We start from the raw sequence: 25,224 nt of genomic DNA, 5'->3' as shown, positions 1-25,224 counted from the left end.
TTCCCCATGGAGCCTCCAAATCCTCCCAGAGGACCTGGTCCTGCCAGTGAAGACAGGGAAGGGATTTCCAAAGGCCCGGGTTCCTCCCATCCAAAATGCTGGTTGCCACGGAGGATGGCACTTTCTGTCAAGAACATTTCAAGATCCTCATCTGGACTCACAGTGCATGTAGCAGGACACCTGCTTCCTTTCTTAGGAAAAAGCCCACCATTGAGCTCCTCTCCAGTGCTCTCTCCTACTATCATAGGATATTGTAAGGAGAAAAAAAAAAAAAAAAAAAAGAAGGGAAAAACAGGGATTGAGTGGCAGGAAGATAAAGGCTGGTGCACATGACTGACCAGCAGCAAATGTAGAAAGCTGAAGCTTGACCACACTGGCAGACCCACTTCCTGCCTTCTCTCTTGTCTGCTGTTTCCACACCACCTCATTCCAATGGGCTTCCCCACAGCTCTTCTCTGACCCACACTGCTATACAGTTGCCCTCCTTGTGCAGCTCGATTGTCAAAACTCATCACTGTATGCTTTAAAATCTACCTCAACACAAAATAAATAAATAAGGCATTACCAACATTTCTGCCATGTAGGGACAAAGTGAGAAAACAGCAGTCTGCAACCCAGAAGAGGGCTCTTAAAAGAACCTGACCATCCTGCTGCTCCAATCATAGGCACTTAGTCTCCAGAACTCTAGAAAAGAATTTTCTGTTTTATGGGGCTGGGGTTGTGGCTCAGTGGTAAAGCACTTGCCTAGCATGTATAGGGCACTGGGTTTGATTCTCAGCACACATATAAATAAATAAAATAAAGGTCCATTGACAACTAAAAAATATTTTGGAAAAAAATGAATTTTCTGTTTTAAAAGCCTTTGAGCCTTTTAAAAAGTCTTTGGTAATTTGCTACATCAGTGTGTAATACGTACTATTCAATTTCAATAATTTGAAAACTCACAAATACAAGACTTTTTTATCTCTGAACTCTGAAATATATAACAAAATACTATGTATGGGAAAACAAACCAACAACTTCAAGGTAATAGTTATCTCTGGGAATGGATGACAGTGAGTGAGTAAAAAAGGAAAATCTTTAGATGTGATAAATTTTTTTGAGTCAAGGTCTTATTATGTTTCCCAGGCTGGTCTTGAACAAGGCAGAAGAATATGGTAGAAGGAAGCAGCTCACATGATGATCAGAAAGCAGAGAGAGAGATCTCCACTTGCCAGATACAAATATATACCCCAAAGCTATGCCCCCAAAGCCCCACCTCCTCTAGCCTCAGCCTATTTCCACTCAATTAATCTCATCAGGTGATTAATCCACTGATTGGGTTAAGGCTCTCATTTCTCCTCCGAACCTTCTTGCATTGTCTTATACTTGAGCTTTCGTGGGACACCTCACATCCAAACCATCACCATGTCAGTTCTTCCCTACTTGATGTATAGATTTGATATGATCTTAATAAAATTATAGCAAGTCATTTTGTGGATTAGCAACAAACTGATTCTGAAGTTTCTATGGAAAGACAAAAACCCAGAACAGCCTACACAATATTGAACGAAAAGAACAAAATTAGAAGATCAATATCACCCTATTTCAAGAATTACTATAAAGCCATCAAAATCAAGGTATGGTGCTATTTGCAAAAACTAGACAAAAAAAAATAATGGAACAAAATAGGCAGCCTAAGAATCTGCCCAGAGTCAACTGATCTTTGGCAAAGGAAAAAATAAAAATAATTATACACCCATACCATATTTCACCACATAATCATCACGGATTTTATGTCAATTTATATTTTGCAAAAAAGTGGAGTGCAACCATTATATAAAGATTTTTCTTTAAAATATTATGCCAGTATTACTTAAAAATAATTCATTACTAAAAACTGTCTTTGGTGCAAGATTAGGATGCCTAGAATACCCATGAATATACATTAATGCAGTGGTAATAGTTACGCAGTGAAATGCGGTATCAGGTAAAGGGCTATTCTCCAAAACATATGAAGAATTCTTAAAATTCAACAAGAACACAAACAACTCAATTAAAAAATGAGCCAGAAAACTCACCACAACAAAGATATACAAATAGCAAATAAGCATATGAAACATGTCCACACAAAAACCTTTACACAGATATTTATAGAAACTTTATTTATAATTGTCCAAACTTGGAAGCTAAGAAAATATCCTTGGATAGATGAATGGATTAATAATAAACTTTTGTACATCTAGACAATAAAATGTCATTGAGCAATGCTGTGGTTTGAATGTGTCCCCAAACTTGTATGCTGGAAACTTAATCACTAAATTCTTATATGGTATTAGGTAAATGGTAAGTAAGTGAAGCAGAAATGATTTTTAGGACAACCATCTTTGGAAGGTGGTTGTGTCATAAGAGCTTCCCTTGACGAGTGGACTAACGCACTCAGGTAATAATAAATTAAAGGTTTCTCCTGGCACTGACCTTATTATAAAACAAGATCTCTAGCATGTGTGCTCTGTCTCTCTATGTGATGCCTTCAACCATGTTAGGATGCAACACAAAGGCTCTGAGCAGATGCTTACACCACGTTCTTGGACTTTCCAGCCTCAAGAACTGTGAACTAAATAAATATACCTCCATTCTTTAGAAATTACCTGGTCTCTGATATTTTGCTATAGCAACAGAAAATGGACAAGCACTAAAAAAGAGATGTGCTATCAAGCCATGAAAGAACATGGGGAATCTTCCATGTTCCTTACCAAGTGAAAGAAGCCAATCTGAAAAGTTTACATACTGAATGACTCCAACTGTATGACATTCTGGAAAAGACAACACTATGGAGAGAGTAAAAAACATCAATGGGTTGCCAGATATCAGGGGGAAAGAAGGGTAAGTAGGTCATGCACAAAGGAATTTTAGAACAATGAAACTACCCTCTGTATGATGCTCCCATGGTGGACATATGTCATTCTACATTATACAAATCCACAGAATGTGCAACATAAAGAGTGAACCTCAGGGCAAACTTTGGACTGTGGGCAATAAGGAGTCAGTGTTCCTACGTTGCTGGCATTAAATGTACCATGTTGGCAGAGCATATTGATGATGGGGGGGCTGTGCACACATGGGGGCAAGGGGCATATGGGGGACCTCTGTACATTCTGCTCAGTTTTCTTGGGAACCTAAAACTGCTCTAACAATCAAGTCTATTTCTTTGAAAAGTGCATATTACATAGCAGGGAAAAGGTCCTAATTGCAGAAAACCCAATAAGATAAGAGAACAACTGGAGTGTGAGCAAGTGGTAGCTTCCGCCACGTGAAGTAGACACACCACCTCTGGTCATGTGTGCCTGTCAGCCCAGGTGTTTCTACTCCTAGTTAGCAACTGGGAGCTACAGAAGACAGAGCTCAGGCAAGGGGTCCACTGGTCCACACCACGTCTGACTTTCACAGAGGCCAAGGATCGAGGAATACTCCTGACTTAATCCTAACAGTCACCAGAGAACAAGAGAGAAGCACTAGAGAAGTTACAGATTAAAGAGATTACAAAAGGTAAAGAGGAAAGGCAAAATAGTAGCTTGAAAAAAATATATCCCACATCCTATCTCATTTATTTGTCAGGAAAAAACAAAGCTTTTTTTTTTTTTTTCAAAGTTTCCTGAGATGCCTGAAGATATGAATGGCGTATTTTTTGTCTACGGGGAAAGATTTATATCTTTTCAAAGCTAACTCCACACACACACACACACACACACACACACACACACACACACTCCAGACAGTGAGGGACGCAAGGACACAGGGATGACCTCCTCTCTAGCAGGGAACCTGGCACGTGACTCTAGCTGCAGTTTAATTAGCTGCAACATGGGTCCCACTGAGACTGCACAGGGCTCTTTTGGAGAGCGGGGAGGTGACCAGCACTTTTGGCACCTCAAGGAGCAAAGGAAGCATCAGCAGAATAGTCTGCCCAGGATGCTTCCAGGAAGTGACTCCAGATCCCAAAGTCAGAGGCTGGGGGGCAACAGGTGGAGTCCTCCTATGGGCACCTACCAATAAGCCTTACCACTGGCCCTCGTAACCTTGGCCTGCAGTGAGAGCCTCCAGGGAGGAGCTGAGCAGCCCTGAGCTCTTTGGTCCTGGAAGAACAGAGACGTGATCCACGGAAAGGGTGGGAGAACAATGTGAGTTGCACAAAGACACTTCCTAGACTGCCCAGAGTTTACTGATCAGCCACGTTCCATGGGTGTGGTGCACAAGGTTTGTGTCTGAGGAGTGTGACGTCATCGCCGTCATCCTGGGTTGCAAACCCAAGAGCAGGACTCACAGATGAAAGGTCCCCGCAGGGCTCAAGGCTGAAACGAGATAACTTAACTCTGCTTAATTAAAAGAGAAAAGGAGTTCATTGGGTGGATATTGGGTGGCTTTCGAAAGGCCCAAAGTAATGAAACCACAAAAGGGGATGTTATGTCAACTAGGATCAGGTTTGGCTAGAATAAGAGAGGGGGAAACAGGGTAACCAGAGCTTAAATCAGATAGAAGTTTATTGTTCTCTCATGAAAAAAGAAGCCTAGAGGGTGACAGTCCCAGGTGGGAGGGGAATCCAGTTCCTTCAGTCTCACTGTTTCACATTACTCTCCAAGCAGTTTCCAACTCATGGTCTGAAGTGACTGCCCACGCCCCAGCCATCACATTCATAGTCCAGCAGCAAATAAAAGGAAGAAGTGGAAAAGGATAGCTCAGAAGCTGACACTATTTTTTTCCCATACATCCTGTTGGCCAAAATGTGATCATATGGTCAAAACCAGTTAGTTGCAAGAGATGATATGAAAAATCACCTTTTGTGAAATAGCCACGGGTTCCGGGTTAAAATAATAATAGAAATAATTATTATATTATAATTAAATTATTATTATAGTTTTATTATTATCAATTATGATTTATTAGTATTATTATCATTATTATTATTATTATATAATGAATAAAGAAGTTGCTGGGACAAAATTAGCAGTTTTCTTTCACAAGGACCTAAACCATATGGATCCTGATAAATTCATCTGATCCTGAATTGTAGCCAAATTCTTAAGTCACGTGTAGTCAGCCCAGGCGCTCACTGCAGCCCACTGTCTCAGGCAGGGCTTTGCATCTCGGGTAAGTGGCTGTCACTGCTTAGATCCACAGGGGGAAGAGGGAGTTCCAGAGCTCGGCCACACACCACCTAAAGCCTTCACTAGCATCACTGTGAAGCATGCTCCTCTGTCTCCCAGCCCAGGCCTGGTGCCTTGAACCTCAGCCCACGCACAAGGACTTAGTGTATTTTCTCCATTTCTCAACCCCTAGGATCTACCCCAGGGCCTGGCACACACAGTCAGCTCTCAAAGAAGTGTTTGTGAAATCAATGAATGAACCACTACATTCAACTACCTCCCACATAAGCACATGACTATTTTTCATATGTATGTAAATATTTTTTAAAATATTGAATTCGCATCTTTTCTTTCCATGTGTATTTTCTTAGTGAACTTCTAAGTGTGTGTGGAGGGGTAAAGGCAGCCAAGTCAGATTCTTGCACTAGACTGCTTGATATTTAATCTCTAATTGGCCATAGGCTAGCTGTGTGACTTTGAGCAAGGTACTTAACTTCTCTGAGCCTTAGTTCCCTCAATTGTAAAATAGGGTTAGTAAGTGGTACTGTTCCTCATTAGGATTGTCTTGAAGAGTTAACTAATTAACATTTACAAAATGTTAATGCGAATGTGTACACAGAACAAGGATTAGCACAGAGAGTGCTAATTAAATTAAATGAATATTAAAAGTATAATTGCCAGTGAGGAATGATGATGTACAACTGTAGTCCCAGCGACTTGGGAGGCTGAGGCAGGAAGATCCTTTGAGCCCAAGAGACCAGCCTAGGCAGCATAGCTACACCCTGTCTCCAAATAAAAGTACAAGTATCTTTTTGCAAAGTCATTTTTTTTTATTATTGTCATAAAGAGATACTCCTCTTGAACAGAGCTGAAAGCTGCAACTAGCCTGAAAGATTTTTAATTTGGCATCTGTTTGGGTTCAAGCATTCCTTAAAATTGTCTCACTCCCAAGAATGAGTTAGTTCAATGTCATCAAAGACAGCTTGCGGTGCATCTCATGGGTGCCTGGATCTAGCTTAAAGAGATTCAGTGTGCTCTAAGAGAAACATGCCCCCACCCTGTTTTCTTGGCTGAGGGACCCAGTGCAGGCACTGACCGTATTTCTCTCTCCAAACCCTCCACCTGCCAACTTGCTGGCTTCAGAGCTTCCCAGCGGCTGACCATGTTGCAAACAGAGATCTGTTCCCTTTGATGCACAGGGCCAGACGAAGTCCATATGAGGTTCCCAAACAAAGCTTTTGCTTTGTTTTTAAACAACTTAAGAAGAAGTCAAAGAGGACTATTTTCTCAGTCTCCTCTTTCGCTGAAGCGCAGAGGAAAAACCCAAGACCTAGGAAGGGACCCAGTGAGACAGAGAGGCACTCATTGAGAAGGAGACAGGAACCGCAGTGCTAGGAATGGTTGCAAAGCTAGGGTTACTTCCTAAAGGATGGGGATGGGGGTGCGCGGTGCAGAGATACATGATCTTTATCTAATCAAACAGTCTACCCAGGAAGTCCCTGAGATCAAAGCAGGGAGCTTTTTTTATTTAGCACTGTGTCAACTTAAAAACAGTTCTGGCAAAGCCACAGATCTGGACAAGCTCACACCTCTCCCCACCCCCACCGCCCTGACCTGAGTCTCAGCATCTGAACCTTCTTAACATTCCATTTGGAATAAAGCCTGGGATGAAAAGAGTCCCTGGGATTACTGTAGGGAGAGACAACCTTGGACAGAGCGAAGCCAAAACAAAAAAATATGCTTGGGTCCTTCCTGGCTTCCCAGTACAAGGGTGCCTGTGCTCCGGAGGAAGGGACTACTGTTGGCATTTCTGCACCACCTGCCCCCCCCCCCCTGAAGGCAAGAGGAGTCCCTGGGAAGGAAGGCACACAGGCACTTGTCACAAGCATTTTCCCCAACCTGCCAGACACCCTGTCGGGACAACTTAGAAAAAAGCAAGCTCCAAAGAAGAGCAATCGGAACAAGGAACCCAGGAGGGCAAAAGCATTGAGCCGTGATCCCCAACTTTCCTTGGTCCTCGGGATGAGATGGTGGACAGGGTTGGCGGGAGAGACACAGTAAAGAAACGTGTTGAATAAAGGACAAGGGCTGAGGAGACAGGACCAGGACTTGTCCAAATAGAGGAAAGTCACTTCTGGGAAATACTCTTGTTATGATGCCATCTGCCATGCAGTGATGCCACCAAGGAGGCCTTCACTAGAGCAGAGCAGATACTAGTGCTATGTCCTTGAACCTCCAGAACTGTAAGCTAAATAACTTCTCTTCTTTATACATTAACCCAACCTCAGGTGTTTTATTATAGCAACATAAAATGGATGAATACCCTTCTCAAAACTGGTGTCAAGTCAGGTGGCAGAAACTATATCTAACAGAGCTGTAAAAAACACCCACTAAACGTATTATTAAATAAGGTTAAAGCTGAGAGCACCCTTAGGGAAAAAAAAACCAAAAACCCTAATTTAAGGTTCTTATTTTCCAGATGAGAAAATGCAAGCACAGGGAGGCAAAGAGACTTACTCATGCAACTGAAGAAAACTACTTCAAGGATCCATCGCTCTGATGATCACACTTTAACACCACTTAATCAGAAATACTTTACTTTCTGCTCCTTCTCATCTTGGTGGTCAGCTATTTCTTTATTGTTGCTCCAAAGAAAGGCATCCAAATGTTTCTGTTTACTTTACACAGAGTGTTCCAGGCAGCCAGGGAGCTCCTGGATGAAAGGAACAGAAAGAAGCCAACCAACATAACCCAAAGGGGTGTCCACAGTACAGCCTGACAAACAGGGAGGTGACCCTGGAGAGAGACTTCCATTCTCATGGGAAACAAATGTGATACCACAACTGAGACTATTATCTTTTGTTCTTAAGCAAGGGTTTAGAGGTCTTGGGTCCCTTCTGAATAGCAAGCACATCTGTCCTGGGCCAGAAAGTCTCCAACATGTGCTGACCTTGTGCTGAAGATGTATTTGTTTAGAGCTCTTGCTTACTGGCTCTCTGAATCCAGAAGTAAGATGGAGAGAAACATGTCACTTTGATTTCCAAACCCAGCCAGAAGCCAGTTGTGATTAGATTTCATGAGAAGGCCCCAAATTGTTGTTACAAGGAAGGTAGTAAGGGCGATTCTAATACTCACCCTCCTCGACTGACCTGCTTCCTGAAACTATGGCCTGGTTGTCCACAGGGGTTTGACCATGGGTTTGAACAAAGCCCTGCTGTTCCCTTCAGAAGACAAACTCTCTTTAGAAAGAAGCCGGACCCAGGATTATCAGATCTTCAATGCATCCCAGATGTATCAAAATTTTGAAATGTGGGTAATATTCATCCATTCATAATTTCCATCTGATGAACTGGTTTCACCAACTGGGACCTGGTTTTTCTCATACACGTCATTAACTATTCTGCAACCTGATTGTTAAAAGAAAAATGTTTAAAGGAGAGTACCTAACATTTACCTTGAAAGAAAACCTTGTCCTTTAATCCTAGTAATTCAAAAATGGTGGCTTCCTTATGGATAAAGCACTGTTTTTAACCCGCTTGCCAAATAAAGAGGTATCTGAAAAGACGTGGTCCTAGATAATTACATCTCTGCAGTCACAGTGTCACCCTCTCCACACCTAGAACCCAGGGATCTATTTTAATCACTATAATTTTGTAATGTGTTAACCAGTTTGTAACTGGTTACTCTTTTCTTTGAAATCCATCCAAGTTGTTGTACCAGTACTTTATTCTTTTTTATGGGATCAATACTAGTCCATTATATGGATGTACCAGAGTTTTTAAATCCATTTATCCACTAAAGAACATTTAAATTTTTTGTAAGATTGGGGAAATTATGAAAAGAACTATTATATACATTTATGCATGGATTTTCTGTGCACATTTGATTTCTCTAAATACCTAGGCTGAGTACACTTGACTTTTAAAGACACTACCAAATGGTTTTCAGAGTTGCTCTACCATTTTTGTCTTCTTACCAGCAACATCTGTTTCAGTTACTACACATCTTTACCAACCCTTCACATGTCAGTATTTTCTACTTTAGCCATCCTAATAGTTACATAATGATATCTGTCATGTTGTTTGACTTTCCTTAATCATTGACAGTACTGAGCCTTTTTAAAATGTGTTTATTTGCCTTTCAGATATTTCCTCTTTTGTAGGATGTCCAAGTCTTCCAACTATTTTTAAAATTGGTTGTTTATTATCTTATTGTTGAGTTTTGAGAGTTCTTTATATACTCTGGATACAGGTTGTTTGGGAATATTTTCTCTCAGAATTTGGCTTCTTCTTTCATTTCCTTGAAAATGTCTTTCTCACAGCAAAAGTTTTTGATTTTTAAAAATTCCAATTTATCAATATTTTTCTCTTATCCCTCGTCATTTTAGTGTCATATTTAAAACTGTTTTAGTCAGCTTTTTCACTGCTGTGACTAAAGGACACAACCAGCACAATTATGGAGGAGGAAGAGTTTATTTGAAGGTTCATGGTTTCAGAGATCTTGGGCCATAGAAGGCTGGCTCTGTTCCTTGGGGCTCCACGTGGGGCTGAACGTTGTGGCGGGAAAGGGTGACAGAGGGAAGCAGCTCACATCACAGTGATCAGGAAGCAGAAAGACTCCACTTGCCAGATACAAATACATACTCCAAAGCCACATCCCAATTCCCACTACCTCTAGCCACACCTGTACCACTTCAATTACCACTTAGTTAATCCTTATCAGGGGATTAATTCGCTGATTGGGTTAAGACTCTTACAATCCAATCATTTCTCCTCTGAGCTTCTTACAATGTTTCACACTTGAGCTTTTGGGGTATACCTCACATCCAAACCATAACAAAGACCCCTTCATCAAACCCCACTGCAGGAAAATTTTCTCCTTTCTTTTTTAAATTTTATAGTTCTGACTTTTATATTAAGATTTATTCCAGGCACACCTGTAATCCCAGAAGTTTGAGAGGCTGAGGCAGAAGGATTGTAGATTCAAAGCCCAGCCTCAGCAATTTAGCAAGGTTATAAACAACTTAGTGAGACCCTGTCTCTAAATAAAAATTTAAAAATGGCTGGGGGTGTGGCTTGGTGGTTAAGCACCCTGGGTTCAATCCCTGGTTAAAAAAAAAAAAAACATGGGCTGGGAATATAGCTCAGTTGGCAGAGTACTTGCCGTGCATGCATAAGGCCCTGGGTTCAATCCCCACAACCACCAAAAAAAATAAAAATAAAAATAAAAAAATCCAGGATTTATTTTGAATTAATTTTTTTATAAAGTGTGAGTTGTAGGTCAAGTTTCACATTTATCACATAGGATGTCTAATTAATTATTCCAATACCATTCTGCTTTGAGTTGCCTTCAACCTTTATCAAAAATCAGTTGATAGGGCTGGAGTTGTAGCTCAGCAGTAGAGCACTTGCCTAGCATGCTTGAGACACTGGGTTTGACCCTCAGCACCATACAAAAATAAAATAAAGGTCATTGTGTCTAACTACAACATATATATGTATGTGTGTGTGTGTGTGTATATATATATATATATATATATATATATATATATGTATATATATTTTTTTTTAATCAGTTGACAATGTGGGTGTAAAATAGAAGTTCATTGGATTAGACAAAAGGGAATGAAGGGAAGGGAAGAGGGAGGGGAATAGGAAAGACAGTAAAATGAATCATATATAACTTTCCTATGTTCATATATGAATACACGACCAGTGTAACTCCACCACAAGAATGGGAAGTTTTATTCCCATTATATGTATAATATCAAAATACATTTTATATTATTTGGCTATTCTATCTCTTTTAATTTTCCATACAAATTTTATAATTGACTTGTTCTTATCCGCCAAAAACTCTGATGGAATTTTGATTGAAATTGCATTAAACATGTAAGTCAATTTGAGTAAAATTGGTATTTTACTACATTGAATCTTACTATCCATAAATATGGTATGTGTCTTCATTTATTCAAGATATCTTAGATTTCTTTCATCAACATTGGTAGTCTAAAGCATAAAGATCCTGCACATATTTTGTTAGATTTCTAACTAAAGTATTTCTTTCTTGGAGTTGTTTTTAATAATAGTTATAGGCTAAGTTGTCACCTGCCCCCAATTTGTGATTTGACATCCTAATCCCCAAAACCTCAGAATGTAACTGCATTTGAAAAGAGGGGTTTTTTTTCTTATTTGTTTGTTTTTTAACTTAACTCAGGAGCACTCAACCACTGAGCCACATCTCCAGCCCTATTTTGTATTTTACTTAGAGACAGGGTCTCACTGAGTTGATCAGTGCCCCACCATTGCTGAGGCTGGCTTTGAACTCACGATCCTCCTGTTTTAGCCTCCTGAGCCTCTGGGATTACAGGTGTGCAGCACCATGCCTGGCTTGAAAAGAGATTCTTTTAAGAGGTAACTAAGGTCAAATGAAGTCATGAAGATGGGCACTAATTCCATGTGACTGATGTCCTCATAAAAAGAGATTAGGTCATATAAGTTGAAAGTAGAATAGTGGTTATCAGAGACTGGAAATAATAGAGTAGAAGAGAAGAATGACCAATGGGTACCAACCTCCAATTACATAAATGCACAAAGTTCTGGTGTGCTATTATTCATAAGAGTGATTATCGATGACAATATGCCAGACATTTCAAAAAGCTATATAAAAGGATTTTCAGAGTTTTTAACATAAGGAGATAAAAAAATTTTGAGGATGTAGACATGCTGAACCTGATTTAAATATTACACAAAGTATACATCATGTTACCCCATTAGTATAACTTTGATGTTTTTACATACCAGTTAAAACAAATTAATTAATATATTTAAGGATTAAGACACAAATATGCCCAAAGGAAAAAAATACACAAAGACACCAGGAGAAGATGGCAATCTACAAGCCAAGGAGAAAGTCCTCAGAAGAAATCAATCCTGCCAAACTCTTGAGCTCAGATTTCTAGCTTCCAGAATTATGAGAAAACAAATTTCTGTTACTTAAGCTACCTACTCTATGGTATTTTGTTATGTAGTCCTAGCAAACTAATACACAATTCAGGCTTTATATTTTTTATTTCTGTTTCAATGGTTCATTGACTGCTTATAGAAAAAAAAATGGTTTTTAATATATTTACCGTATATTCTGTAATCTTATTAAATTCACTTATTAGTTCTAGGAGCTTTTTTAAAGATTCTTTGGGTTTTTCTACATAGATAATCAAGTCATCTGCAGATAAGGACTGTTTTATTTTTATTTTTACTTTTACTTTTTTCCAATTAACATGCTTTTTATATGTTATTTTTTCTATCATAATGGCTAAGACTTCCAGTATAATGGAGAATAGGAATGAAAAAAATGGAATCTTTTCCTTGTTTCCAGTCTTGAAGTATTCAGTCTTTCACCATTCAATATGGTGCTAGATGTAAGGACTTTGTAAAATATTCTCAAGTTGAAGATGTTCATAATATTCCTCAATTGTTTAGTTTTTAATTATGAATGGATTTTAATTTTGTCAAATTCTTTTCCTACATCTATTTATATAACCATGTGTTTTTTCTTCTTTCAAGTTATCTTATGCCAGATTACATGAATTGATTTTTTAATTAAATTTATTTTTTAACTGATACCATTGATTTTTGAATGCTAAGTCAACTTTGTATTTTCTGGATAAGCCCTGATGGATTGTATAGATTGCTAGATTTGACCTTCTAATATTGTGTCATAGATTTTTGTGTCTCCATTCATGAGAGATATTGATCTGTAGTTTTCATTTCTTGTAGTGTCTGTAATTTTGGTATCAGGATAATATTGATCTCATGAAATGAATTGGAAAAATGTTGGCCCTTCCTTTATTTGGGGGAGGAGAGTGTATAGAATTGGTAAGATTGTCTCTTAAATAGGAGAATATGCAATGAACCAATCTAATCACTTATAGAACTGTTTTTTGTGGAAGCATTTAAACTATAAATTCAATTTCTTTAATAATTTATAGGATGATTTAGGCATGAATTTTGTCATTAGTTTTGATAGTTTGTGTTTTTTGGGAATTACTTCATTTCATCTAGGTTGTAGAATTCATATACATTGAGCTGTTTATAGTATTTCTTTTGGCCTTTCTAATGTTTGCAGAATCTGCTTTTTTTCTGCTAACATTCTTAATTTCTGTCTTATCTTTTTTCTTGCCAATCTTGCTAGTTTTGTAAGTTTTGTTGATCTTCTCGAAGATTAACAAAGAACTAGCTTTGGGTTCAATGGATTTTCTCTATTGCTTTCCATGTTTTAAATTCCATCAATTTTTGTTCATACTTTGATGGTTTCCTTACTTCTGCTTGCTTTGAATTTGTTTGATCTCCTTTTTTTTCTAGTTTTTTTAAGGTTGACTGATTTGATACCTTTTCCTGTTATATAGCATAACCATTTAATACTTTAAATTTCCTTCTAAGCACTGTTTTATCTGCATCTTGCAATTTTGATATGTTGTTTTTCATTTTTGTTCAGTTTTAAATATTTCCTAAATCCTTATTTTTTTCCCTCTGTTTCACCATTCCTGTCTCCTTGATGTTCAATTTCCACTTTCTTTCCTTTGGAGGTGAGGAAAGGGGAGATATTGAACTTTTTTTTTAATAGTCTAAGACATGTAAGTCTTGAATTTCTAATGAACTAGGTCATATCCTCTAGATTGAAGACACAGCTCAAAATAACAAAGCGTTCAGAAGTTTCTACTTTAAGAAAATCACACTGACATCTTACAGTCAATACTCCAATAGCAACAGGAGTGATTCTTCACATCATCAAAATACTGATGAAACAGTAGTGAAGCATCTAGCCCCCCTCTCTGATAAAAATGGTATAGCTTTCTTTTGGGAAATTACTTCTACCCCATTAATAGTTCATATGGTTTGTATAATTATATGAATTTGTACTTTATTTTTTGTTGAATTTAGTTTGAGGAGGAAAGCTTTTTACTTGTTTGGCATTTTAAATGACTTTTATTTCTTCCAGTTGTAATGAAAGATTCCTGTTAACTAATGCAAATTCCTATGATGTGAAATTTTCATGGAGATTTTAAGGATTTTTTTGTTATCATTTGGTTTTATCTTAAGGTTCACTTTATTTGCTACTTTCCACGACACTGGCCTGTGAATTCCACAAAGATAAGGACTGTGCCTGTCCATGTACTCCATGCAAAATTTTGTGGCTCATACATGTTTGTGAATGAATGAAGGGGCTCTGGTCTTCATCTGGGGTTGGTTGTGTCAGGGTACAAAAGGACTGATTGACTTATTGAATATAATGAAGCCAAAATGTGTTTTATTGTTCTAGTCACATTGGAGGGGAAATAACCTTACAGGGCCTGATCCTCAAGTAAATCCCACAGGAATTCCCATGGGACATAGTTATCATAAGGGCATGCAATGGTTATGTCTCTGGAGACCACAAAAACCTTCAACCCCTCATGAACAACTTCTGAAAAGTCAATCTTCGCAGTTTTTGAAATACAGAGCCCTTATGGCAAAATTGTTCTAACATGTAATTTTCATCTATCGTAGTCCATATGGGTGTGTAGGTCCCACTACATCATTTGTGGGACCCAGCACAAAATGAAAATGTGGGGCTCTCATTCCAAAGCAGAGGCAAAAGCCATGGAAGCTATGAAAATAGAAGGCTTTCTTCTCTCTTTAACAGTCTTTCTCACATCTTGTAATAGTGTTTTGTAATTTTTCTATTTAATGTTATTCTAAGTCAAAGAAAATTAAATTATAAGGCGCTAGCATGAATTTTATCATTGTGCATACCATTTTTAAATGCAAGTATAAGAGTATTTAACTTGTGTAAGGGCTCACTAAAATTATACAATTTGTATTTTACTTATACATATGTACTTCATTCTTGTGAGAACAATGGAAACACTGTATAAAATTAACTGGACTGTGTTTACTTTACTTCTTCACATACTTCCTTTCAACCAACATCTCTATGATGGGTTCCATGGTGAATAAGGAAGGGCCAAAAGGAAAACAAACTATAGGTTGTCCTATGTGACTAGGTAGTTTGGGATACGACAAGGTTTCTTGGTCTTTCGTGTTTCATTCAATGTCTTTTTCTTCCTCCTAAATTCAAAGCCAGTTTAGTTTTGAGTGGAGAGTGCATCCCTTGAAGGTCATCGATGCTGTTGCTTGCTCCCTATATTGCAGACATAACATAATTTGAGTCTTACTGAGCTCCCATGCATCAGGCATCCAGACAGAATTCTGAGCACCTGGGTCATCATGAACACTCTATGCAAATGAGTAGAACATGACCACAGACACACATATTGTGCCCAGGTCTTCTTGCTCCTGTACATGCTCCATTGATCCATCAGACCTCATACAAATTAGAAGATAAGATGATTAGGAATGTCCACAACAGAGCAAGGCATTCAGATAAGCTCTGAGCATGGCCCCCAGGGTCACATGAAACCAGCCTGGCACAATTGCAAAGAAATCAATCAGGGGATTCTCCATATTTCAAGTATTTTGTCATTCTGTCCATACTTGACTCTCTGGGAAATCTGCAGAATCCAGTGTGACATTTTGAGATCATTAACTACTTGGCAGGGGAGGAAAGGGAGATTTAAAGCAAATGTGTCAGAAGTCACACCTGATTAAAGATCAATCCAGAGCAAAGATAAAAGCATGTTGGAAATTGCAACATGAGTCAATAGCAAGATAGGATTTGAGCCTGAACATTTGGGAATAGGTCAGTTATGTCAAGGAACACACAGAGCTGTTCACTCCAAAACATGCTGAAACAAAAATGTTCACATTTTCCCCTTCTCCCTGAAACTCTTGACATTGCTTCCTTTTTAAAGGATGAAGATAATGTTTAATATCTAAGCTATGATACTCAAACTTAAACAGCTTAGTGATGTAATAGGATTGTTGTCTGTGTAAAAAATAACACCTCATTGTTCTATCAACATATATCTTATGACATATTTTATGCTAAATTAACAAATGCATGCTATGATAAATAAAGGTAATATGACCTTTACACAGGATAAAATTTATTTCATTTTTATTAGTTTCAAAATCTTATAAAAACACATCATACAGTTAACCTTCTTCAACAGAGTATACAGATTTCTATTCAAACTTTCCTTAGGATTATTATATAAATCTAAAATACTGTGGGAATACACAAGAGGGAAAAAGAAATTCCTTTTGGGGAATTCAAATGGGTTGTTTTTGTTGTTGATGGTGGTTTTGTTGTTGGTTGATTGGTTGGTAGGTACTGGGGATTAAGAACAGGGGTGCTTTACCACTGAGCTGTATTCCCAAACCCTTTTATTTTTTATGTTGAGACAGGGTCTTGCTAAGTTTCTAAGGGTCTCACTAAATTGCTGAGGCTGGCCCCCAACTTGTAATCCTCTAGTTTTGGCCTCTTGGGATTTGGAGTCACTGGGATTACAGGTGTATACCACTATACCTGGCTTCAAATGGGTTTCGAGGGATGACTTGTAATGGTAATAAAAAGTGTGCTGTGATAATAAATTCACATATCTGAAGCAGAAATTTGTGTATGTGAAAGAGCATGTGTTACTTCACTGAAACCACAGGTTCCATGTTTGACAGTGGAGGGAACAGGGAGAGAGCATGAAACATACATCTACAAACAATGGGATCCATACCAGATTTGTAAGGGGGTGGGGAAGGTATCTGAATTATACTTGTTTGCAGCAATGCCTTTCAAAATGTGTAGAATTGTTCACACCCTTATAAACTGTTGTACTATCATGTGTCCTCTTAGCTGATTATAAGTTCCGTATCATCTTTCTCTTTTGATCTGCCAACTCTCTCTTCTTAGTGCAAGCAGGACTCCAGCCACATCTACATCTGACTTTCTATGAAAATTCTGCTTCAAGTCTACTAAAAGTTTGGAAACTAACCCACATTATTAGAATTGTACTTAAATAAACATCAATAGACTGAAAGTTACTCTCTCTCTAGATTTTTTACTGTTTCACTTACCAAAAAAAAAAAAAAAAAAAGGCAAGGATTCACCCAACAGTAAAATGCATCAGGCTAGATTCCAATAAAAGTTCTAAATTAAAATTAAAAGTTCCAATTAAAAGTTCTAAAGGAACTTCTGGTTGAAAAATAGAATTGACCACAACTATCTTTTCTTATTACCAAAACCTCATTTGAAATGATAGTGGAGGAATTTAAAAATAAATAAATAAAATTATTAGACAAGGTCAAAGAGAATGAGAAATAATTTGCCATAAATTCTTTCAATAAATTTTTGAAAGGTGAGACATGGATGGAAGAATGGTAATTATCTTGGCAGAGGGAAGGAAAGGAAAGCCAAATCTTTGTGGGCAAGTAGAAGCAGAGCCAGTTCACCCCAGGGAAGCTCTGAGATGCTCAGTCCTTACAAGCAGTGAGTGTTCCAGCAGGAAAGTGAGAGTAAGGCCCACCATGGGAAAGGGCTTTTGTGGAAGGTCTGCCTGTGGTGGTGGGTAAGCACATCCGGTCTTCTTAATTATCATGTGCATCCACAACAACCCTCTCTCTGCTCCATGGCAAAAAGTTGGAGATCTGTTCTTTAGAGTTACCGTATTTAGGAAGAAGACCAAAGAAAAACAGAGACAAAACAAAAGTGAAGTAAAAGTCTACAATGAACTTCTCAAGTCCCTTCCAACATCCTCCTTCCATAATTCCCCGTATGCACATGCACATACTACTCTGACAGGAGCTTGAGATTCCCCTCTAAATAGTCCAGATGAAATTCTTGAAGATATCTGAGCGTGCTTCACTGCACTGGTAATTCACTTCTTGTTCACCCCGTGGTGTAGTGTAGACAAATGCCCTGTCCGTGATCTTAGAGCACCTAACCACAGTGCCACACGCCTCAGTATAAACAATCACCAGACGTTTGAAGCGTCTACGGCGAGAATGAATTCAATCAAAGAGAAAAAAAGTTAATATAAGAATTAATCAGAGTTATAAAAAATATTGCTAGTATTCTTAAATAGATAGGAAAACATATTACATCCAAACAAGAATAGGTTGTTATGAAAAATGAGCAAAGGGGAAAATAAAAGAGCTCTTAGAAATAAAAAATATGATTCCTAATATTTTAAAATTTAGTATGCAGTTTGCATAGTTGAGGGAGATTCCTGAAGAGAAGAATTAAAGAGCAAAACAAAGACAAAGCAAAGAAGCTATAAATAAAAGGAAATTGGTATCGTCTGGATCTCAAATATCTCCTAAAGGCTTATGTTAAAGCTTTGCTTCTCAGGATGGCTCTACTGGGAGGTGGTAGAACCTTTAAGAGGAGGGGCCCAGTGGGAGATTGATGCCTTCCAAAGGGATAGTGGGACTCTTGCCCCCTCCTTATTCTCTTTGTTTTTTCCACCATGAGGTAAGTAGCTTTGGTTTGCCACATGTTATGCTGCTTTGCCAGAAGGCTAAAAGCAAAGGGGACAATCAATCATGTATTAGAACCTACAAAACTGTGAGCCAAAATAAACATTTTCTCTTTATAATTATCTCAGGTATTTTTTATAGTAACCGAAAACTAATTCAGAAAGCAAACTAGAAGACTGATGCAATAGCTACCAGTAAGAGTTAAAGAAAGAATGCAGAGAAAATCAAAAGACAGAGAGAGAGATATTAAAGAACTCATTCAAGAAAATTTCCCAGAACTGTAAGAATGAGTTCCAACATTGAAAGGGTTCCTTGAGAGTCCAAAACTATAAATAATGAAAAATTTACACCACAGTGAACAATTGAGAAATCTCAGAACACCAGGGTTAAGGAGAATATCTTTAATGCTTACGGGAAGAAAAATCAAATATGTAGAAAAATAGGAATCAAAATGTCATGGGGTGGGGTGGGAGGGTGAGGTTGTAACTCAGTGATAGAGCACTTGGCTGGTATGTGTGAGGCACTGGGTTCGATCCTCAGCACCACATATAAACAAATAAATATCCATCAACAACTAATAAAATATTTTTTAAAAAAGAAAACAAAAACGTCATCAGGCTTCTCATTAACAAGAAGCTCCAGATGGCCACTGAGCTGTGCTTTCACAATGCTGAGAGAAAATGAGTTTCAGCCTCCCACACTTGGAAGAAGACTTTACATTTGGACTTCATGGTTGTCATTTTGAAATTCTTAAGCATTTTATCTTTGGATTTGTATTTTGTAAGTGAAGTCCAACAGGACAATAGTAGAAGCATTGGGCAACTTTGGCTCCTGCACATCCTGCTCCCTGCTGCCTCTTGTCTTTCTGGCACGAGTTCTTTACGACTTGCATGCCCAACCATCCCCAGAGAATACCACTGCCTCCACCGCGCGACCAGCACGCAGCTTCATACAAGAGGTTTGTAGCATAGAAGTTAACTAGTGAGATCAAAATAAACACACAGACTCAATTTACCTTTTTCTTTGACCAGGTCTGAGACGGTTCTCCCCTCTGGCTCCTGCCTGGAGCCACCAGGTGGGCAGCAAGGTTTACACAGACTAGCAGAAGACAGAGAGAGAGCACAGCCAGAAGATGGCCTTTTATTGGGGAACAAGAAATTCAGGGGAAAATTCCATCCAATGAAGGTCGAAGGGGACAGCATTCCAAGGTCAGGGTCAGTGATTGGGGTCAAGGGTCAATGGTCACCCCCACAAGGAAGGGCTCTCACACCTAGAGAGGGTGGGGATTAGCTCCGACACAGTTTAGCCAGAACACTTCACACCCAATCAGGGAGGTGCCCAATCACATGCGAGAATGGCTTCCCACAACTGCCCTCTGCCCCTGTGGGAAGATTGGGGTCGGGCAAACACCACACTTAGTTGCAAGTTAGGATGTTGGTGACTATGAAGGTCTAGATTCGCCCCTCAAATACACCTGAACCAAAGGAAGTGTGTCATTAAACAACAAATTTCAAACACAATGAAAGGGAATGGGAGGAGTGGGGTAGCTCAGTGGTAGTGCACTTGTTTGGCAGGACTCTGAATTCAAAGGGCAGCGCTGCAAAAAAAAAAAAAAAGAGTAACAAAAACAAAACACCTCAAAAGGCTAAGAGAGATCCAAAATCAAAGGGGAGAGGATTTTTCCCATTGCTTTGCTTTTGGACAATAAAATAAAATAAAGACCCCACATTTTGATTTTGTAGTGGGCTTCACAAATTATGTAATCAACCCTGATTTCAATCTAATGAGTATATGAAAAGAAAAAAAAATTAATCTCAAATACCATGAATATCACCAAAGATTTAAAAAAAAAAAAAAGAGCAAGGACTCCTGACAATAGCTGATTTTATAACTATGCCAGGATGGTTTCAGTATGGATCCCAGATCCCATGGTTGGAATTCCTGATCCCCAGGCTTCTTTTTTGAGCCATACCTTTACTACTGGATTAGAGCACTGACAGCAGCTATTGGAATCACAGCCAACCAGCCATGATTTCTGACCAAATAGGACAATTTCAGACACAGCTAGATGCATCCAAGAGGGCTTAGTGGATTTTTTAGCCATATGAGCAGAGGCACCTGTATTTGGAGGGTTATTTAGGGTCTTCTAAGTTCAAGTTGAAGCAAAATCATCTCAAGGAGAACATGAGACTTTGAACACCGCCTCCCAGGAATGAGGAGGATTTCCTTCTTAGGAGAGTTGTGAAAGGAAAAAATGATTCCAGCTCCTCTGAAAGGGCACAGTTTTGGCCAGAGGCAGAGGGATGAGAGATACACAGACATACTCTAAGCCCCTGCCACCCCGGGAATGATTTTTATTTTCTTAGACACCAAGGTCATTGCAAGCTGTGAGTCCAGACCTTGCTTCACACAGGTCCACATCCCCCAAGCATCTTAGTCTCCACCTCCACCTTCCCCCTCGCCTCCATTCCCAGAGCCATAGACCTCACTGGATTTGGTGACCTGACAACTGCCCTTTACATAGGGATTTGTATCATAAATTGCCACTAAGAGGCCCCTGATCCACATCTTCCTCACCAATTTATGCTGTCGGGGTTTTCAGACAGAAACCGGCAAGTTCACATGTGGCAGCCTTGGCGGCTCATCAGACAGGTTCTATTAACTTGGTCGCCAGGTGGTAACCATATTATTTCATGCTTCTTGGTAACTTTTGTGCAACACAATTACCTTTGACAGTTCTTGAGTGGGACAGCAATTTTCAGCAAATGTTTTCAGTAACCAGAGGCCAGAAGGAAAGGAAATGTGAGTGCTTCAGCTCAGCTTTGAGCTTTGAGCGTGGCTCTGACAGGTCTTCAGCACCTCAGTCATGTGCATAAATAGGAATTCTGTGGAAATTTGGTACACGTGGAACTTGCAGAGGGAGTGGAGCAAGGCCAGTGGTTTCTATTGTATTTAAGAAAGAATGTGTCCTTGCATGGTATAATGACTCTTACCATGAGCCATTCCAAGCCCCCAAATACAGTAGGTTGCTAGAAAATTTCTTTCAGTGATGTTTCATGCTAAGGATGTTTTATCCTCCTCCACATTAATTTCTCATTGCCAAGAGTGTGACATTCCCTTCTTGGATTTGCTTGGATTTGCAGCACCCTCAGCATTCCTCAAAGTTATCCAAGGAAGATGTAGCTTACCTTCCAAGTATTGATTTCTACTCTCAGAAAAATGATACTTAGTCATCACAAGAGACTGTAAAAAATCTAACTTTATGGAGAGAGAATGTGAAAGTTAATTACTTTTCCACACTCCCCACCATCACCAGCAGCACACACACACATGCATGCACGCACACATACACACATCTACAATAACTACTTTGTAAGAAAATACAAAACAAAGTACCTACAGTCTCTAGTCATAAGGCCTTGGAATAGAAAAGAGTCATTGGCCATTAAGTCATCAGGTATTGGGCTGGGGATGTGGCTCAAGCGGTAGCGCGCTCGCCTGGCATGCGTGCGGCCCGGGTTCGATCCTCAGCACCACATACCAACAAAGATGTTGTGTCCGCCGATAACTAAAAAATAAACATTAAAATTCTCTCTCTCTCTCTCTTTCACTCTCTCTTTAAAAAAAAAAATTAAAAAAAAAAGTCATCAGGTATTAAAGGGAATTACACACAACTGATAAATCTGCAGTGTTGGGGACTGGTGGGGGGGGTGAAGATGAGGTCATATGGCCACAGCTACACCCCAGAGAATATGCTGGGGCTCACATCCTATCGGCCTGCTGCAGAGCAATTCTTCCGTTTAACACACCCAAGAGGAGTGTAGCCTTCACTCTCATTGCTTTAGCAATGTTTTACAGGAAAGCTTTCTTTTGATCTCCAGTGACTAGACACATGATATCATTAGCTTTAAATCAAGCCACATTTTTACCCCTTGCCTAAAACGGGTCTCAGTGGTGAGGACAATACCAGCTAATCTGTAACATGTTGCAGATTGCAACATCTCCTGGTACTGTCCTTTTTATTCTACCTTCTTTATTTACTTAACAGCCACTTTGTCAATAACAGCTGGTGACTTTTCTCCTAGACTCAGAGGACAGAAATTTTGATTATAACGTTTCCTCTAAACTGCGACATGTGGCCCTTACCCATTTTGAACTTTTCTCATTTTTACCAGGGCTTTGTTCTTTCTTTATACATGATTGTATTTTGTAGAGATGGACAATTGAACTAGGGATCAGCATAGGGTATAATACAGAACTCGAGTATGGCATGGTTTTCCTTCCCCTGCACATCACAGGGGACAGTGTGTGAACTTCTCATAAGTGTTGCACATCAATCTTCTGCTTGGTTTTGAAGATAAGAGGAGACGCAATAGCCAGACATCACACATGTGTAATCAAGCAGGACATGGATCATGCTCAATACAAAAACAGTAGTTTGAAGTATTTTGTTTGATTTCTTTGGAAATAACAGACTTACTGTTTTTTTTTTCTTATTCTAAAAACACAAAATATTTTTATTACAAAAGTGTCAGGAACCACAAGCAAGCAAAAAGTGAAAAAACAAAAACAACTTAGATATCAAATTTCTCCTATAAGAGGATCATGATTGGTTAGTTAGGCCAACCCATTCCCAAATATTTTTTTCCCTTCAGTCTCTCTACTATTGTCTGAAAAAGGTAAATATTATCTAGAAGTTTAGGTAGATATAAGACACATTTCTTTTTGATGAGACCTAAATAAGAGAAAAAAAAGATCTCTAGGAAAATTCTAGATTCTCTTTTCCTCCTTTTTTGATTAGAACTGCAGCTATCTTGAGACCATGAGACACAAAGCATGAAAACAAGAGCCAACGTGATCAATATGACAGAGCGGGCACTGGGGCATCATGTACAACTGAATCAATGTCAGCAATCTCCTACCTCCAAGGGAGAAAATAATGCCAATTTATTTCAACCGCTTCTAATTGAGTTTTCTGTTATATGCAATATTCTTAACAGATACACCCAGTCACCTAGCAAAACCCCCTATCATACCAGCGTACATTGTTCCAAGGGTTTTTGGCCTTTCAAGAAAGTTAAATACATGTCTATTTGTATAACTGAAAACTTTTTAATAAAAATTCGGTAATTATTTGACCCTTGTAAATAATAATAATAATAACAACAACAACAATCTGATATCCTTCTGGCATTTCAGCTTTCATTATCTCATTACTCTGATTACCACTTTGAAAGTAAGAAAACTGAAGCACAAAGAGATTGAAGTTGCCCAGCAAGCGGTTGGGGTTTAAATTCAAATATCATGACTATAAATACTTCTCTCTTGTAGTCATAGTATGAGCGGAATCTTCTCCATTGAGTTTTAGCAAATACACACCTACAGCTTGGAGAATGAGAAAGCAGATGCTCTCCTTTAAAAAGTCACTGAGCTATTAACTAAAATCAAACGAAGGTCATTTCCCAAGAAGGTCACCCTGACTAAGCCTCGTGGCCCCAGGGCTCATAATAGTGCTACCAACAGGACTCCCTTCCTCTCACGTCATCACAGTACTAGAGAAAAAGACTGCAAACTTTCCCTAGTCCTCTAGAAACAGGATACTTTCATCTTTTCTTTTCCGATATCTTTTATCTATTTAGGTGAACAGGGCTCAAATCTAGATTTTAAATATATGTACCTTTTTTTATCCCAATAAATAAGAACATGGCCTTCAGTATCACACAGAGCTGAATTCATATCTAGCTACACCATTACTAGGTAAGATTGGTGGCAAATTAATCTCTTAAGATTTCAGTCTCCCTTCTGTGACATAGTGGTAATATATACTTAAAATATTTCAAGGATTAAGAGTCTTAAGGAATAAGAGAGAGCATAAGCTTGATAAAGGGAAGCTCATATACATATTATTTTTTGCATATTTTTATGATCTCTGTGTTCTTTTCCAATTCTATGGCAGGATTCAACTACATTTTTTTTTTTTTTTGCTGATTTATCTTGCATGATCCTCAGAGTAACTCCATGGATTTAGATATAATCCCCCAAACTACACCCAAAACTTAATGGCCCCAAACAACCACGATTCATTTTTTCCTCCAACATTCTTGGATGGGTTGGATGGTTTCTTTCATCTGAGCTGCTCATCTAGATGCTCTCCTGTGTGTTTGTGGTTAAATGAAGGGTCATCTGGTGCCTTGGCTGTTCTGGATGACTGCAATCACATGTCTTCTGATTGGGTGGCTGTCAGTGGACACAAGAGAATGTTTTCCACAGGTCTGTCATCCTCCAGCAAGCTAGCTTGGGCTTGTACAGTTGTTGGTCATAAGTGAGTGCAGCACTCCTGGAGGCCCAGGCTCAGAGCCAGCACCTGCTCACTTGTGCCACATCCTACTAATCACAGAAAGTTGAAGGTCAGCTCAGGTTGAGCAAGTGAGGAAATCGACTCCACCTCTTGATGAGAGGAGTTGCCAAGTCACATGCAAGGCCCAAAAGAATGTGTGTGGCCATTTTAGTGATCAATCACAATACTCAGTCAGTTTTCCAAAGCCACCCATGTGGGCTGGTCTTCCTAAGTCTTCTATATCAAAAACCCAAAGTTTGTTTTCTCAGCAGTGTACATGCTTCAGATCTGCATGATTGTTTGTTTTTGTGTTTCTTTTGACTTTTAGCTATTTCCAGGATGTTTCTCTCAT

This window comes from Urocitellus parryii, chromosome 6, assembly GCF_045843805.1.
Source record: "Urocitellus parryii isolate mUroPar1 chromosome 6, mUroPar1.hap1, whole genome shotgun sequence".
NCBI classification, from domain to species: Eukaryota; Metazoa; Chordata; class Mammalia; order Rodentia; family Sciuridae; genus Urocitellus; species Urocitellus parryii.
This window is presented reverse-complemented; position numbering follows the sequence as displayed.